Here is a 15,188-nt window from a genome sequence, read left to right on the forward strand (position 1 = left end):
GGAAGCCTCGAAACGAGATGTATTTGAAAAAGTACTATGCGTGATGCTTGTACACTTTATTTTGTACATACATGTACTTTAGCAGGTGTGTTGTGTGTGTGTGTTTTAGTTTTGAAGGCATGACTGCCGCTTATTGTGTCTTTCGCTTCTTGTGCAGATGTCTGATGCACCTTATGTTGGTTTCGCTGATGGTGCCTGCTGCAGTACTCGCAACTTGTCCTCTGCGGCATGGGTGATCTATGATCCTCATAGTGAGTTGATAGATCTTCAAGGTGTGTGTTTGGGACGTACCACTAACAATGTCGCCGAATATTGTGCTGTAATTGAACTACTTGCTGAAGCAATTAATCTCGGCATTCGTGCATTGGTAGTGAACCTAGACTCTCAACTTGTCATCCACCAGCTCAACAGGCGATATTCTGTCAGAGACCATTGCATTCTAAGGTTGTATTTACGTGTGATATTGTTAGAAAGGAACTTTGATTTCATCACATATCGACACATTCCAAGACAATTGAACACGTTAATTGATGCATTGGCTAACCATGTATTAGATAGGCATTTGCGTAATATGTAAAACATCATACAAGAAAGCATATAAAGAGCAATAATAAAACCATAGAAATAGGCATATGTATATATATATATATATATATATATATATATATATATATATATATATATATATATATATATATATATATATATATATATATATATATCTGTGTGTGTGTGTGTGTGTGTGTGTCGCAATGTTTGCACCACGTGCATCATATAATCCAAAAAATAATACATTTCCCTCTCAAATACATTAGGAGACGACATGTCTCTCAAAAAATATGCAGGAAAAGGAAACCTAGGAGTCTAGTCCTGGTGGTGCTCATGGTAGCACAACGCCGCACGCACCAAGCATCTCAACAAACGATGGACACGAGTAAGCACCCCCACTGTGTGCCTCTGGTACGCTAGTGGCATATCTCCCAGTCTAGCATAATCAGGAATCCCTCGGGCGAGTCCCTCGAGATTCTGAATCTTATTGATATCTTCAACTTGGCCATTGGCCTGAGGGTAGTATGGAGTCGAACTATCGTGCTGTAAGCCCAGCTGGGTTGTTAGTTCCGTCATCATATGATTTTAGAAATGCTTCCCATGATTAGTGACGATGGCTTGAGGGACGCTGAATCGCGAGATAACGTGGTTGAACAAGAATTGCACCGCTGTGTGACCGTCTTCAGTTAATGTGGGCATCGCCTCGGCCCATTTAGTGAAGTAATGGACGACAACGATAATAAACCCATGCCCCCCGACCGAGCGACGGTTACAGGTCGTATAATCAATGCCCCATTTTGCAAAAGGGCCGGCTGCAGGCTAGTTCCTCCGAGCGATAGGAGACATGCCAACTGGTCGCTCTGGGCCAACATCTGCATGTATATACAATTGTTGTTAGGACAAACATGTATTAACAAAAAAAAAAAAAAAAACATATAAAACATCAAAAACAAAAAGAGATCTTACCCAGCTCCTCGTCCCACTCCTCTCCCTCGGGTAGTGGGAGATCTGGGTCTCCGGTGAAATTGGTCCCTACATAGGGCCAATCCTCCACCACAATTAGTTGACGGCGAAGCCATATGAAGAACTCGGGCCTCCAGGTCATCTGTTGGCCCCCTCCTCCCTTGGGCATCAGTGCTGCCCAACGAGCCATCCTAGGCTCTCGTGGCAAAGGATCAGCCACTATAGCTCCCTGTCCCTGAAAAATTGGTAATCGTTCCAAGAAGAATGATACCACGATTGAACCATACCCAAACTGCTTTACCTTTCCTCGCTTGCACTTTGTGAGCTGCCTCTTGATGTTAGTAGTCACTGCGGTGGCCTAGTCAAAGAGGGTAGGATTTAGACATTCTGTGGCCAACAGAAGATGGTTCTTGCTTGCCTCATGGGGTGCCTGCACTCCTGCAGCTCGAGTAATGGTGAATAGTATCACCCTGAGAACCAAGTCCAGAATGGTGGGAATATCCACCTTTACATTGTTCTTTCCAAATTGCGCCCCTGGGCACACTCGGTCTCGAACTTCAGTCATATTCTCCCCGGAAGGTCTACTCCCAGTCAAAATTGGCCTCGCTCCTCTCCGTGATAACCCCGTGATGAAATAGACATCGGACACATCGAGCCCGAACACTTGGTCCCTTAAACGGAACACTTGGTCATCAACATCCCACAGATCAATTAAGAATTGTAGTAGCTCGGGCTGAGCACGCATGTAAGGCGTAAGAAAGAATTTCTTAAGCCCACAGTCCCTTAGAGCGTTCATGCACCCTTCATCCTCAAGGAACAAAGAATCCTCGGCATCATGTTCTCATTCTTTCCATTCTACTACCATTTTTCCTGCTTTCCTGCACCCACAAGAACGCATAAACCATAATTAGATCACTGGTAAACTTGTAATCCAGTCAAATTCAAAATGCAATGGGAAATTTCAAGCGGAAAATTAAGTTGCGCAGTTGGCGCGACTGCTTCTAAAACCGTCGCGCCAATGAGCATGACCCCTTTAGAAAAATCACCCCATTAGCGTGGGTCCGTGCCGGATACCCGCACTAATGGGCGAAGCCCTAAATTTTTTAATTCCCTCTTACAGAGGTCAATCAGGAAGCCAAAATGCATAAAAAAATGTATGGAAATGGAGCTAAGGGAAGCGCCTCTTACCTAGAACCGACGAAATCCCGAATGGTTGCACGGATTGGCTGTAATCACCGTCTGAAGTTCACTCCCCAAACAGACCACTGCTACTATTCAAAGAGGTAAAAAGTAAAAGTAATTCTATTTTTACCATTTTCACCATATTTATAAACTTTTTGACTTATACTTAGGTTTAAAAAGTCACTTTTTGAATATTTTAATATATTTTTGGTCGAAAATGGATTTTACGCTTGCTTCTTGTGCAGCGACAGGTCTTTTACGCAACTTCGATGGTGAAACGAGTTGTATTTTATACTTTTTCGGACTCGGTAAATACACGAAAAAGTCACTTTGGAGTCATCTTTCAGCTCTTTTCTAACTCGCTAAACATGAAAAGATCGCCGATTTATCCCTCTTGACTCGTTAAACGTGAATAACAGGCGGTCGTCTTTAAACTCTTTTCCGACCGTGTAAAAAACGAAAAGATCGTCGGACCTTTGTCATTTCAGGTTTGTTAATGGTTACGAAGCGACGTGGTTTCGATCGCTTTTTTACTTTTTCAGGTCAAAATCACCACTCATGAAAAGTACTCCTCGATCGTAATGGTCGGGCGGTTCTTTCGGGCATTGTTTTATACTTTTTCGGGCTCGAGAGACACAACTTTACGAAAATGGACACCCTTGGAGTTTTCTTTTCTGTTGTCTTTTCAAACTCTCTAAACATGAAAAGACGTCGAGTTCTTCCTTTGTCAGACTCGTTAAAACTTGATGACATTGGAGTCTGTTGAGATGACGTTACAAGCATATGTTATCCCCGTCAAGCTTGTTAATAAAAATAACTGGGGTACTCACCAGAAATGGTGGGGAAAATGGAACCATAATTATTGTCGTGTCGACAGTATGTCGCTCTTGAACATGGCACTTGTCTGCTTTCGTGTCTGAGTGGGGACATCTCATCTCATTTTTCACTTGCCTCCGTGGATTTGGGTAATCCTGTTTGACCTCTCATCAGCTCATTGCCTTGTCACCATGACCTTTGATCCATTGATGTCAAATACTGCTAATTCCACTGTCGTGCCACCGATATGTTCAAGAGAACTTGACCTCTGCAGAATAACAACCTCCTTCTGATAGCTCACATAATTCTGATCCACCACAACATTCTTTCTCTGTCTCATGTCGATGATGTGGGAAACACTATGGCCCACCTTTGATCAAGGTCACTTCCTGTCGACTTCAGCTCATTATCTAAGAAGTTGATCTAGAGACTCCCTTCTGGTGCCTTGGAGCCTGCATGCCTCAATGGTAGGTTCTTCGTGTTCGACGTGAGGTTTTCGTCATTGGCCTCTGATCGAATGATTCTACGGGTGTTCGACGCTAGCTCACTAATTCACATGTCGTAGATTGTACCTATAGTACCTTGAGGGCCATTGTCATTATTGGTGGTACCTCTCGCGTCTATTAACAGCTTTCATTATTGACTGGTAATCAGACAATGTTCATGCATGTTCGACTTCAACTCATGTATTCACATGCTTGAACTTGTACTTTTGTTCGGGTCGAGATGGAGCGCAAGACCCTGGATTTTGTCTGTTGGAATCCAGGCTGCGATTTTGTGGATTATTGTTACATGACTCATTCACTGGATGGCTGCGACCATGCCTGAGTCTATTCATCGATCCTCACCGGATGGCTGCACCCATACCATGGATCTAGATTATTATGTACTCTGTTATGGATGGCTGCGCCCATACCACATATATCATGTACTTGAGCTATCAGTTGTATCTCTCTATGCAGATTATCTGGCGACAGCTGCATGTGTTCTTGTAAAGCATTTCACCCCTCTCTCTCTCTCGGACCTCATGCTTTAGGGGGCATCTGTTACACAGTAATTTGTCACCATTGGTCACCGTCCCTGTTACCCCTTTCCCGCACTTTGGAGGACTCATTCCGGGACCTGTAAGAAGTGACATGGCTTGAAAACACTTGCATTATGTTCCCCTAAGTATGGACTTCATATGCGTTGAAGACATCTCCTGCAGATTATCCTTAAAAAGTCCCCTTTTTCCATTAGCGCGGATCCATAGTGTATCACCCGCGCCAATGGGGGAAATTCTCCAAAGAGGGCGCGCCCATTGGCGCTCTGCCTCAGAGTCTTACCCACGCCAACCAAGTTTGGAAAAAAATTTTAACAAACGCACGCCCGAGAGTTTTTTCCTTTCGACTCATGAGGCTTTTCAAGGATAATGCCAATCTCATGGATGTCGAGATTCATCGTATCTCTATCCATAATAGCTTTTCGAGGATAATGCTTATCCCATGGATGTCTGGATTCATTGTATCTCTTCCTCCTCCTCCACCTATAAAAGCTTGTTCTGGTGCATTTGACAAGCGAGTTTTTGAGCATAGGGAGAATGATACTGTCAGAAGTCTGAGAGATTGTTGTTGAGTCTTCTTTGCATTCATAATCAAAGAGAGAGAGAGGCTTGTTCCTGATCCTGACAAGCTTTGCAAGACATATGTAGCTGATCACCCAGCCAAAGGAGGATTTGACGTCAGAACTTCGGTTGTATACTCCTTTGTTGATTATCAATAATAGATGACTATCATTATGGTTCCATTCTTGCTGTTCATTATGATGATGATTGAATTATATCTTTTCTGACCGATATATAATTGCATCTATTGGATTTTATACTTGTATTCGTGTCGTTCTTTGCATGTGCAAGTGTCCATTCACAGAGATCGTGAGGATCGTGACCGGCCGGAGCAAAGGAACGGGAGTGTCAACTCTTCTACAACACTAGCGTTGGAATCCAAGTAGGTTCTCGTAATCCACCTTTAATTTGCAATTAGGAACCTGCATGATAACATTGTTTGATTGTTGCTAGACCCATTTCGGGCTAGTGGGATCGCCTCTGTCCGCATAGGGGATTTACCTCTCCAACACTCCCCCTTAATTACAACTGCTAAACTAAAACATGACTCATGACAACTCAAACATGCCTATTGGTCTATGTCTCAACTAGGCTTACAACACCCAAGTTTCTTCTATGAAACTCAAACACATCTTGTGCTAATGACTTGGTAAATATATAAGCCAATTGATCACTAGATTTACAAGGCTTCAAGTGAACTTCTCCATTGCTCACAAGTTCTCTAATAAAGTGATATATAGTATCAATATGCTTTCTCTTCTCATGAAACACACTATTCTTGGATAGTGCAATCGTTGAGGTATTGTCACAATATATTACTGTTGATCCTTGTTATTTATACTTGAGTCCATCAAATAATCTTCTTAACCACACTGCTTGACATGATGTTGATGTTGCTGCTACATATTCTGCTTCTGCTGACGAAAGTGTCACAATGGGCTGCTTCTTAGATGCCCATGAAATCACACCTGAACCAAGGTGGAAAAGAAAACCATAAGTGTTCTTCCTATCATCCAAAATTCTTGCAAAATCACTATCTGTGTATCTAATCAAATCCTTCTTTTCTGTGCTTGCATACATTATGCCACAATCTCTAGTTCCTACTATGTATCTCAAAATTATTTTTCCTGCAATTCAATGTGTGTCTTTTGGAGTCTCCATAAATATGGGAATCAAACTCACTCCTTGCATGATATCCGGTCTTGTAGCTGTGAGATACATGAGGGTACCAACCAATCTTTTGACTAAAGTTGGATTGACATATGATCCTTCATCATCCTTGCTTAACTTTGTATTTGTTGCAAATGGTGTAAGGACAGGTTTGCAATTTTCCATCCTGAATCTTTTCAACAAATCTTTGGAATATTTATTTTGACAAATAAAAATTCCTTTTTTAGATTGCTCAACTTCTATGCCAAGAAAATATTTCATGAGACCAAGATCTGTCATCTCAAATTCTTTCATCATGGCTTCTTTAAATTCATATATCTAAAAATCACCTGTAAAAATCATGTCATCAACATATAAAAAACAATTAAAATCTGTCCATGCTCATTTACCTTTGTGTACAAGGTAGGTTCAATGTTACGTTTGCAAAATCCATTCTTGATCATGTAGTTGTCGATTCTACTATACCAAGCTCTAGGTGCTTACTTCAGTACAGAGAGCGCTTTCTTCAACCTGTAAACTTTATCTTTGTTACCTTCAATTTCATAACCTGGAGGTTGTTGCACATAAATTTCTTCTTCTAGAGTTCCATTCAATAAGGTTGATTTCACATCCATCTCATATACTTTCCACTTGTTCTCAGCTGTCGTGGCTAGAACTGCTCTTACGGTATCCAATTTGGATACCAGATAAAAAATTTCTGCAAAGTCTATTCCTGGTTGTTGCGAGAATCCTTTTGCTACAAGTCTAGCTTTAAATCTGTCAATTTCACCTTTCTCATTCAACTTTTTCTTGTACACCCACTTCACACCAATGAGATTTTTTTCCTTTGGAAAATCAACCAAATCCCATGTATCATTCTTTTCAATAACTTCAATTTCTTCATCCATGGCTTGCACCCAATTTTCATCTCTGATTGCTTCTTCAAACGAAGAAGGTTGGAATGACAACAATGAAAAATTTGAACTAACATCCAAATCATCATAAATATCTTTCAAACTTCTCATCTTTCTCTTACCATTAATTGATTCATCACCTGAGTGATTGCTGGGAGAATCTTGATCTGTTGATCTACTTGAAGATCCATGCTGCTCTGAAAATCTTCGAGTCCTTGTTGGTGTGTCTCTGTTTGGTGTCTTCACCCGTGATTCTTGCTACTCCTTTACTACTACATCATCTTCTTCCATCAGTGGCACTTGTGCATCAACTGTTTTGTCTATAGTTCCATTCCATGACTCTTGTTCTTTGAACACAAAATCTATGCTAATTATGGTCTTCTTTGTGATAGGGTTATACAATTTGTACGCTTTTGATTGCTCACTATAACCAGTGAATATGCATTTTTCACTTTTATCATCCAATTTGCCTCTTCTCTCCTTAGGCACATGTGCGTAAGCTACACATCCAAACACTCTAAGATGAGATACGCTGCAATACATACTTGACCATGCTTGTTCTAGTACTCTGTTTATCACACTCTTTGTAGGAGATCTGTTGATCACATCAATAGCACATGCAACTACTTCTGCCCAATACTCATTAGACAAGTTTCCGCCTTTCAACATGCTTCTTATCATGTTCATAATTGTCCTGTTTTTTCTCTCTGGTACACCATTCTACTGCAGTGTGTACCTGGTTGTAAACTGTCTTCTGATTCCATGTTGTTTGTAGTAATCATGGAATGCCTTTGAATCATATTCTCCACCACGATCTGACCTCAATACCTTGATCTGTTGATCACTTTGGTTCTCTGCTAAGGCTTTGAATTCTTTGAAATTTGCAAAAGTTTCAGACTTCTGCTTCAAGAAGTAAACCCAAGTCTTTCTGCTATAGTCATCAATGAAAGTGAGGAAGTAACAACTTCCACCAATCAACTGTGTCCTCATAGGTCCACACAAGTCTGTATGAACTAACTCAAGAGGTTTCTTTGCTCTGTATGCAACTCCCTTTGGAAAACTTTCACGGTGTTGCTTTCCCAAGATGCAACACTCACAAGTACTAGCAGGTTCTTTGATGGGAGGTAATCCTCTGACCATCTGTTTCTGTTGCAACAATCTTAAACCAGAAAAGTGTAAGTGTCCAAATCGAAAGTGCCATAACCAATAATCATCAGAACATGCAACTGTAAAAGAACTCACCTCACCATTGTAATTCATAATTAGAGGAAATAGTTTGTTCCTTGTCATCTGCACCTTTGCTATCAGCTTCTTGCTTGGGGGCTTGTCATATATAACACATTCTTGACCTTGAAAGATAACTCTGTATCATTTCTGTGTCAATTTACCATCACTTATCAAATTAATAAATTATGTTTGAGACTAGGAACATAATATACCTCTGAGATTGTCTTTGGCTCCCCCAAAATTTTCCATGCAAATTATATTTGAGACTAGGAACATAATATACCTCTGAGATTGTCTTTGGCTCCCCCTGTTTGGTCAAAATGTTGACCACTCCTTTGCCATCTACTTCCACAGTCTTGTCAGTCCCCAACTTTACCTATGTTTTCACAAATTGATTGAAATTTGCAACCAAATCCTTGTTTCCTGTCATGTAGTCACTGCAACCACTGTCTAACAGCCACACACTAGCAGAAGGTTCATGCATGGTATGGCAAGCTAAGAACATAAAGTTAGTACCCTCTGTAATGACATTAACTCTTTGGTTCCCTTGATCACCTATCTTCTTCCTGCAATCGCGAGCATAGTGACAAAATTTATTGCAATAATATGTCACCTTTGATTTGTTAATTCTTTGATTATTGTTGAAGCTTCTATAGTTGCTTCCACTTTCATGTTTATGCTCTTCTCGACCATCTCTCTGACCACCATATCTTCGACTTTGTCCTCTGTCTCTCGATCTACATCTGCCTCGACCTCTGTCTCTTAAAATAGAAACCTGACTTTTGAAAGTGGTCTCTAAAGTGGAATCCTTATTTCTGTCTATCCTTGCCTCATGCGATAGAAGTGATTCCATCAGCTCATCAATTGTCAATGATGCCAAATCTTTGGCTTCTTCTATGGCTGCTACCACAACTTCAAATTTGGTAGAGAAAGATCTGAGGATCTTTTCAACCACTATTTGATCTTTAATTTCTTCACCATAAATCTTTAATTGATTGACGACAGATATGACTCGATTCATGAAAGAATCGATGTCCTCTATCTCCTTCGTCTCCAATCTGCAACTTAACAATATTGACTTTGGTCATACCTGTATAGTTTGTCGCCAAAGTATCTCATGCTACTTTTGCTGAAGACGTGATCATAATCTTTTGGAACACTGCTCGGTCCACTCCCTGCTAGATAAGCTGCAATGCTTGTGCATTCTTCTTCTTGTTTGTCTTCCATTGTTCTCTCTTTGCATTACTGAAAGCTCGTGTTTCTGCTTCATCCTTAGGTTCTGAAAACCCAAACTGGACATAATCCCAGACATCATGTGCCTACAACGTGGTCGCCATCTTGATGGCCCACACATCATAATCTTTCCCCGTAAACAGTGGGCACTGAGGCTAGAAATTTGAAAAAGCCATCTTTCTCCGAAAATACCTTTTTGAAAAAAAACCTAAATTACACCTGTGTAAAACTCTTTTTCAAAAAAATACCCTTTCCATAAAAACAATAAATTTTTTATTTAAATTTTTTTTTTTTTCAAAAACCGTTTTGAAAAACACTTGATAATAATTTTATATATAAAAGAAATCTTTTAAAAAATTCTTTATATATAAAAACAAAACGAATTAATCACTCCAACTTTTATATAATCACCCAAGAATTAAAAACAAATTTACGGGGCTCCAAATCCTTTATAAAATCTTTTAAGAAAAAACCGTTTGTTTTTAATATGCACTCTTTTGATAAAAGACTTCAAAAACTTCCCACGTATATCTTCGGAACGTTTGACTGCGAACTTTGAAACTGCGAATAACGCTTTAAAAATTAACGTAACTCGCATGCATTTAAATCGCGCTAAGTCTTCGGATTTTGGCGGACCATAGCTGAAGCGGGTTTGTCGAAGGTGGAGAGGTGTGTGAGCATGTCTCTCCTCATGTTCTCGGAGGTGCCCATATATATTCTACAGTTCGATGCGCAGTGGGCACTACGCTGTCTTCTTTTCTTCCTTGATCTGCTGTTGCTTCTTATATTTCCATTGGTTATAACGAGTATATTATATCAACAGATTGCGTAGGATATTTAAGATAGAAATCGTGCGTATGAACACTGGAATTATGAGCAGTGAGTACAAAGAGCCTCGAAAAATTTATCAATTAAAGTCGTCTAAATGCATGGATGGTGGAAGTGGTCCAACTCCGAAATTTATACCCATTCTGCGTTTTGAATCACTCAACAAAAAAAAAAAATAAGATTTGGTGTCAGCAGCTCAGCAATACGCGTGGTAGACATTTTCAGCGCCGATGCAGAGCTCTGGAAAGATGCTGAGTCAATATGAGAGAGTTACACACTCCGACACTTTGGGGACGTTCGCAGTTCACGAATATATTAATTTATGTCTAAATTTCCTGTAACCAGTATGCATATCAACATTAAATACCCTATGGATGGCATTGCCAGAAACATCGATGGAATATATTTATTACATAAATGGGTACACCGTACAATGACGGCTCAAAGTTGGAATTGGTTTGACTTGAAAAGTTCCTTTATTTTCATAAATCGGCACTCGAAATTGAATTACGTTGTTTTGAGGTTACTAAAATGGCCTTTCGGGATTCGATTTGTATGTCATGTCCAGACTTCTCGTGGATTTGGACTTGGTATACAATGTTTTTATTATATAGTGGAAGGCACCGTATTTTTATTCATTGTGAATCGTAGAGTTAGAGTGGGATTGGAGTTAAAAGTTATACTTTTATTGAGTCTAAATTGGGTTTAGTTTTGATGTCAAATAGAGTAATGATTTTAGTAAAATGTAGCTATCAAAAATTAATAAAAAATATAAACATTTAAATTTGATAAAAACTATTATCAAAATAAATGATATTATATATATAATTATAAATTATTTTTTATTTTTATTTTGAAATTATTTAACTTGAAATCTTATTCTAGAGGAGGTAGCAGCATACCATTTTTGAGTTCATGAAGTGATTTATTATTTACATGTATTTCAATATTTTTTTGAGGATATAAATTATTGTTTTTAGATGGATTGATTGGATTATACATATAAATTGCCTTTTAAATCAGCATAGATCCATTTTAAGTACAAATCTAAAATGAGCTGAGAGGGATTAAATTTCTTCATGTGCAAACTTCTTTAGAGTGCAAAATACAATATGTTTTTTTCATTGTTTAAATTGTATTTTTGAATGCTAAATAGAGTATATATAGAACCAAATAAATGTTTTAACCATAAAACTTAATTTTTTCATAATATATACGTAATTGTTTTTAAATGATATATAATGTATACTTAATTTATATTAAAACATTTTACATCACATATGCATTGAATATTTTTTTTTATATAACATTAAAATGTTTTTTTTATATGAACATAAATTAGCTAACATAGATTTGTTGAAATATTTATGAAAAGTATAAGATTTAAATATCTTACTCACATATTGTTTTATTTCTATTCATTTTTATTATTATAGCCTGCATTATTTTTCTATTTAGAGCATCATTTGTTGTGGAGAGGACCACTACTTTCTCCAATATAGACATCCGAGATAATGTCGCACCTGCAAAAGCACATAAATAATTAGTGTTGGAATTTCTTGTATCCACATCTCCAACCATTTTTTCATCTTTGTAACCTTCAAGAACAACATTATTATTACCAAAACATAAACAATAATTAGTACTACCCTCGAGATACTTCAAAATCCACTTTACTACCTGCCAATGTTGTTTGTTTGGATTCACAAGGAACTTGCTCATTACTCCCACTGAATGTAAAATATTTGGATGAGTACATACCATGGCATACATCAAACTACTAGCAATTAAAGCATACTAGATTTTACTCAATTCCTCCTTCTTGTCATCATAAGGGCACAAAGCGACACTAAGTTTGAACTGTGAGGCTAGGGGTGTACCAACTAGTTTGGCATCCTTCATATTGAGTCTGTGTAACACATTTTCAATATATTTTTCTTGTGAAAACCACAATTTTTTGTTCATTCTGTCACGTGCAATCATCATGCCTAGTATTTTTGTGTTGGACTTAAATATTTCATTGCAAATTGACTTCCCAAATTTGCCTTCAACCTATTAATAATATTCTCGTTATGTCCAATGATTAGCATATCATACACATACAACATTAGTATAATATACCTTTCTTGGTCATACCTCTTGATGTAGAAACAATGATCAACCTCTAGTATTTTGAAGCGATACTCTAGCATATAATAATAAAAATCTTGTACCATTGGCGAGGTACCTATTTCAATCCATAAAGACTCTTCTTCAACCTACAAACAAGATTCTCTTCACCTTCTACCTTGAATCCTTCTGGTTGTTCCATATAAATTTACTCCTTCATTTCTCCATGAAGAAAAGTTTTTTTCACATCTAATTGTTCACATTCCAAGTCTAAAGCAACAACAAGACCAAGGATAACTCTTATTGATGACATTTTAACAACAAATGAAAATTTTTATGTAAAGTCAATACGTTCCTTTTGTGCAAATCCATTCACCATCAGCCTTGCTTTCAATCTTTGCTTCTTCTCCTCACCCACATATTTAATCATGTATATCCATTTATTTTGTATGAAATTTCTTCCTTTTGGAAGCTTCACTAACTCCCAAGTTTTATTTTTAAAAAAGATTCCATTTCTTCCTCCATTGCTTTCTTTCACTTTTTGTTAGTTTCCACTTCAAAATTTTCCTGAAAACAATTAGGTTCACCTTCATTAGTTAGCAAAATATAATTTGAGGTTGGATACCTTTATGAGGGATTTTGAGGCCTAGTAGACATAGAAACCAATTGTGGTGGTGTGTTTTCCACTTGAATCTCTTGTATTGGTTGCAACAATTTTTCTTCTTCTCATTGTCCATCACGTTCTTTAGTTTGATTCTCAGATTATTTCAATGGTGGGTAATTTTCTTGTTGTTATATAAACCTATCAACAATTTTCTTGACCTCCATTTCACCTACAGGCCTTTTATACATCTCGAATGCATTAAATATTACATTCATGCTTCTAACAATTTTGTGATTAACTGGACCCAATAGACAGTAACCAAAATCACCATCCACATATCACAGAAAAACACATTTTTTTGATTTATCATCTAATTTGGTTCTATGCTCTTTTGGAATATGCATAAATTATTCACATCCAAAAAAGTTTAGGTGAGAATAATTCACCTTTTTACTAGTCAAAACTTCTTCAGGAATACCACCGTCTAGGACTGTAGAAGTTGAGTGATTGATGAGATAATAATTTATCCTTCTTCTTCCCATAAGTGCTTTTCCAAACTGGAATTTGATAACACACTCCATAGTACTGTGATTCATCCTTTCTATGAATTCGTGGTACCATTTTGTTGGTGAGTACTAGGCATAGTCTTCTCATGTTTAATGCAAAACTTATTACAATAATACTTGAATGCATTGGAGCAATACTCTCCACCATTATCTGTCCCAAACACTTGAGAAATTTATTACTCTCCCTTTCAACAACAACATGAAATTTCTGAAATATCGCAAACACCTCACCTTTACTTTTCAGAGGGTAGGCCCAAACCTTCCTAGATTCATCATATATGAATGTAACAAAATATGAGTCTCCTCCTAAAGACTTAACATTCAACAACCATAACTCCACTAAGTTTTCTTCTTTTGCAACAACAACTACATCTTCTATATTTTTTGTTTCCCTCATTGTATACAAGGTTCTTATCTTGAATCCTTTAGCCAACACCAATGACCCTTTAGTGATTTTCTCGCCACCTTTCCCAAAGGTTGTGGAGAAACCTTCATCATCCAATTGTCCCATAGAGATCAAACTCATACACATATCTGGGACATGCCTAACTTGTTTCAGCAAGATACCCTTTCCATCCTTTGTCTTGATTCAAACATCTCCCACTCCAACAATATTACAAAAATGATTATTTCCTAAATGTACTCTACCATGATCAATTTCTTCATATGTAACAAAATTATTTTTGCATGGGGTCACATGGTGAGATGCCCCAGAGTCAAGTACCCAATCAATGCTACTACTAGAAGTATATAAACAAGTTTCTTCTACTGAAATAATAAATAAAACATCACTTTCAAAATCTACAACAACGGTTTCATGTTCATTTGTGTTACTAGATTTTTTATTTGATTTTTGTTCCTTCTGCTCCTTTTCTTCCTTCTTCCAAAACTATCAATCCTTTTTCTTGCGTCTTTCTCTTCCATAGTGAAAACAATTAAATCTTCTTGTTCTTGATTTCGATTTGCCTCTTGATTTTAAACGCCCTTTTCTACCACATTCAATTTTCCTTCCACGATTAGCTAAGACTAGAGCTTCTGCTCCCTTGTTTTTTACAATTGATTTGCTAAGCAACTCCTCATTCATTAAAATTACTAATGTCATCAAAATTTAGGGTCCCTATAAGTGTTGAAGTGTTGATAACTACTATCAAATTCTCCCAACTATCTGAAGTAGAGCACAATAATAATATGGCTCTAATCTCATCATCCAAAATAATTTTGATAGAGGCAATCTGACTTGTAATTATATTAAACTCGTTCAAACACCCTACCACTAAAGCACCTTCCTTCATCTTGAGATTGTACAACTTCTTCACCAAGAAGAATTTGTTTGATGTCATGTTCTTCTCATATAGGTCATGCAACTTTTTCCATATCCCTTATGTTGTCTTCTCTCCATAGACATTAAAATATACGTTATTTTGCAAATACTAACAAATTGTGGC

The sequence above is a fragment of the Pinus tabuliformis genome, chromosome 3_1, assembly GCF_031772625.1.
Source record: "Pinus tabuliformis cultivar Carrire ecotype Pingquan chromosome 3_1, CPIR1, whole genome shotgun sequence".
Taxonomy (NCBI): Eukaryota; Viridiplantae; Streptophyta; class Pinopsida; order Pinales; family Pinaceae; genus Pinus; species Pinus tabuliformis.